The sequence below is a fragment of the Zingiber officinale genome, chromosome 7B (genome assembly GCF_018446385.1).
Source record: "Zingiber officinale cultivar Zhangliang chromosome 7B, Zo_v1.1, whole genome shotgun sequence".
NCBI lineage: Eukaryota > Viridiplantae > Streptophyta > Magnoliopsida > Zingiberales > Zingiberaceae > Zingiber > Zingiber officinale.
The window spans coordinates 74,219,806-74,223,897 of NC_055999.1; positions in this window are offsets into that span (position 1 = coordinate 74,219,806).

A 4,092-nucleotide genomic window follows, 5' to 3' on the forward strand; every position below is an offset into this window, starting at 1 on the left:
AATTTCCTATTTTTAGAATTTTAAAATAGTTTTAGCCTTATACTAGAATAATCCCCTAGAAAGTATGTTCCCCTAGGGCTAGTACTTGAGCATCTCACCAACACCCTAGGATTCCCTTGTTTGTGATTGCCAAATATAGAAAGGGGTGAGATGTATAGGCAAATTGCTTAGACTTAGGATGCTTATCTCAGTGCATCGATATAAGTCTGGGCGTTAAATACCAAACAAATAGTAATCAAGTTAAGTCATCAGTTTAATCAAACACTAACTGATGCTTAGACTTAACTTGACTAACCAAGTGAAAGCTGCTATCCTCTGAATAGTCAGTAAGTAGCTAACTGGTTAGACATATTTTGTAATATCAGGTTCAAGGGGAGGTTAATTATTTTTTTACTTATTTTAAATTACTTTTTACAAAATACCTCTTTTTAAAACAAGACAAAATTAAGTGTTTATAAATTTTAAAATTAGTTTTGAAAGTTAAAATTATTTTTTGAAAATGTGCTTCACTTTTCAAATTTTAAACTTTTCAAATTTTGAAAATGACACCTTCTAAACTTGGTTCCTGATTTAAACCTTCCAAACTTAATTTTAAAAAAAAAGTTGGTTTTGAAAAATTGGATTTTTCAGTTTTTGAAAATCATATTTGGATTTCAAAACATATTTTTAAAAATTGATCTAAAAGGTTACAAAATCAAATTTTATATTTTACTTAGTTAAGTTTTTTCAAACTTAAACTTATTTTACTTAGTTAAGTTTTCACAAAATCAAACGTATTTTACTTAGTTTTAAAACTTGACTTGTAAATTGAACTTAACCTTAATATCTTTGTACTATCTTTGCAAAACATCTTTCCAAATTGCAAAACTATTTTTGAAAGATTAAAAGTTACAATTACAATTATCTTCTTGAAAAATTAAACATAGCTTTTTGTATCAGTTAAAAACTTAAATCATTTTATTATATACTCCCCCAAATAATCTGACTTACATTTCTAAATTTCGTTTACGTTGCATTTTTTAAAGTTACCTTGCTGTTCTATGTTATTTTTTGATTAATGTCAAAGGGGGAGTGTTAGGTGGTTAAGTTAGTTAAACAAACAGAAATAGAACAAAATCTAAAAGCTAACTTAACAACTTATGCTTGTTTCTTACATGCATATTTATCACTAACTTAACCAAGTTGGCATTACATCAAAAAGGGGGAGATTGTTGGTGCGGTTAGCACTAACGGTCTAACTCAAGTTTTGATGAATGACAAAATAGGTTAAGTTAGTTTCGTTGTTATCTAACATTCTGATCGAGTGTGCAGGAGAAGTCCAGACAGGTCGACGGGCTGACCTGATGACTGGCACGAAGTCCAGCTAGGTCGACGGGCCGACCGGATAGCTGGCACGAAGTCCAAACGGGTTGATGGGCTGACCGAACGTTTGGCATGAAGTCCAGCTAGGTCGACGGGCTGACCGGATAGCTGGCACGAAACCCAGACGGGTCGAAGGGCTAACCGGACGTCTGGCAGGTAAGTGAAGTTAAGTCACTGGAGGGGAGTGACTGTGAGGACGCGTTCCCGGGAAGGGAACTTAAGTGTCAATCTGACTTAGAACCATTTCGGAACTCTACGTCGAGATCTTGACTAGATTCCGGTCTCGGAGAGACGGAATCTAATTAATACTCTACTTGTTAAACTTGAACTGTGCTAACACTTTGTTTTGCAGGATATATGTATTATATATTTGCCTTTGGACTAACGTTTTCTTGCAGGAAGGAAGCTGCTGGAAAATTAAGATCCGGGTGCCCGGGCGCCCGGAGGTGAAAACTCATCCTCAGTGTCACTTCGCCACGTGGAGCGCCCTAGTTGGCTCGGCTACGTCATGTTCAGGGCGCCCCGAAGGTTCCAGGCACCCCGAACCTCCTATATAAGGAGGGTCAAGGCTGAAGCTCCAAAAACAACTCAAGAACTGCTTTTTTTTACTATTGCGACGTTGCGACGCTCTTCCGACGACAATCTTTTCTTTTTCATTCTGTGTTTTCGTCGGTATACTTATATTTTAAAAAGCAATTATAATTACTATTGTAATATTTTTTGAATTGCTAGTGAATTGCCAATCGAAAGCACCCTTCTATGCGGGCCTTAGAGTAGGAGTCGACACAGGCTTCGAACCAAGTAAAAGGTTCTTGTGTTAGCATTGTTATTGGTTGTTCACTTTTTCCGCTGCGCATCTCAAAAATTTTAATCGATATTCACCCCCCCTCTATCGAACGCTTACGATCCAACAGAATCATGTTATCAATTGTACATTATGTTATGAACTCAGTTTTAAGAAAAGTTGCATCTCTTGACTCTATTTCAAAAATGGTTCCATCTTGTTGCTCACCAATGAAAACATAATGCTTAGAAGTCTCAAAATACCTTGTAAAGATACACTTCTTACATTGAGTCATAATTTTTCATATTTGTGAGTCTTATCATGGACATAAGCAGCTGACCCCCAAGGTCTCAGTTTACTTAAATATGATTTTCTATCTGTCCAACGTTCATATGGAGTAGATGGAAAAAATTTAGAAGGCACTCAGTTAAGTATATAGGTTGTAGTTAATAATACATCTCTCCAATAGAAAATTGGCAAATTAACTTGAGCCATCATAGACTTAACCATATCTATAAGAGTTTAATTTCTTCGTTCACTAATCCTATTTTGCTGTGAAGTTCCAGGAATAGTTAGTTGTCTAATGATGTCTTTCTCATTACAAATTATCTTGAACTGATCAAAAAAATATTCACCTCTATGTCCATTGCGTCAGATCTTAACCTTATGTTCTAATTGATTCTCAACTTTGTTCAAGTAATGATTAAAGCAATCTAATCCTTTAGATTTGTGAGAAATCAAATACACATGACTAAAACGTGTGAAGTCGTCAATAAATGTAATGAAATAAGAACTTTTATTTCTAGCATTCACATTTATTGGACCACAAATATCCAAATTAATTAATTATAGTGATGATTCACCTCTAATAGCCTTACCAAATGGTTTCCTAGTTACTTTTTCAGCAAGACAATGCTCACATATAGACAAGTTAATCTTAGCACGAGTGTCTAATAGGCTCTCTTTAGCTAATCTATTCATTCGTTCTTTTCCTATACGTCATAGTCTAGCATGTCAAACTTCATCATTAATATCAGCACCAATAGTAAGAACAATGTTTGAAAAACAACCATCATTTCCATAATTATTATTTGGTTCTACATCAAGAACTATGAATCCATTTGTTATATAATCATTCTCAATTAACACAGAGTTAATGCCAAGTTCCACATAACGACTATAAAAGTTTACACAATAATATAAATAAAGACTAATAATGAAAATCAGATTTTGCCAAATCTCAGGAGCATACAGGACATCATGTGAAAACAAGGTACGCCCACCATGTAAGTTGAGTTTACAAGTGTCAATGCCTTTGACTTCAATCCTTGTATTGTTTCCCACATATATCCATTTGTTGCTTGCTGGTACCCAACGGTACTCTATGTATATAGCTCGATCACAAGTTATATGATTCATTTCTCCTGAATCTATAATCCATAAAGGATAAGAATCAACTAACAATACTGAACTTACAATATAATGCTCATGGAAAGAAGATAAAGATGGATTTATCTTTTTTGGCTCAATACAATCCCGAGTAAAATAACTCTTCTTGCTACAGTTATAGCAAGACAGCTTACTCTTAGGTTTTTGTTCATATTTCTTTCCTTTCTTCTTGATTTGGTCTTGCTCAACAATAGTATCAGCTTCTTTTCCTTTTCCCTTTCCTTTATTAAACCTTCTCTTCTTATTCTTGGAACTAGAACCTTTAGCTACAAAATCTTGACCAAAATCCTTGCGGATTCTATTCTCTCAGCCTCCAACTCAACATAGCTTGAGACATCAGTGAAAGTCTTGATATTTTCACTATGTGTAAAATTCTGTTTTATTGTTTCCCAAAATCAGGAAGAGAATGGATTACTGCTTAAACCTATTATTCATTAGTCAACTCATGATCAACTGTCTTAAGCCCTCGAATCATATTAGCTATTTTCCTATATATT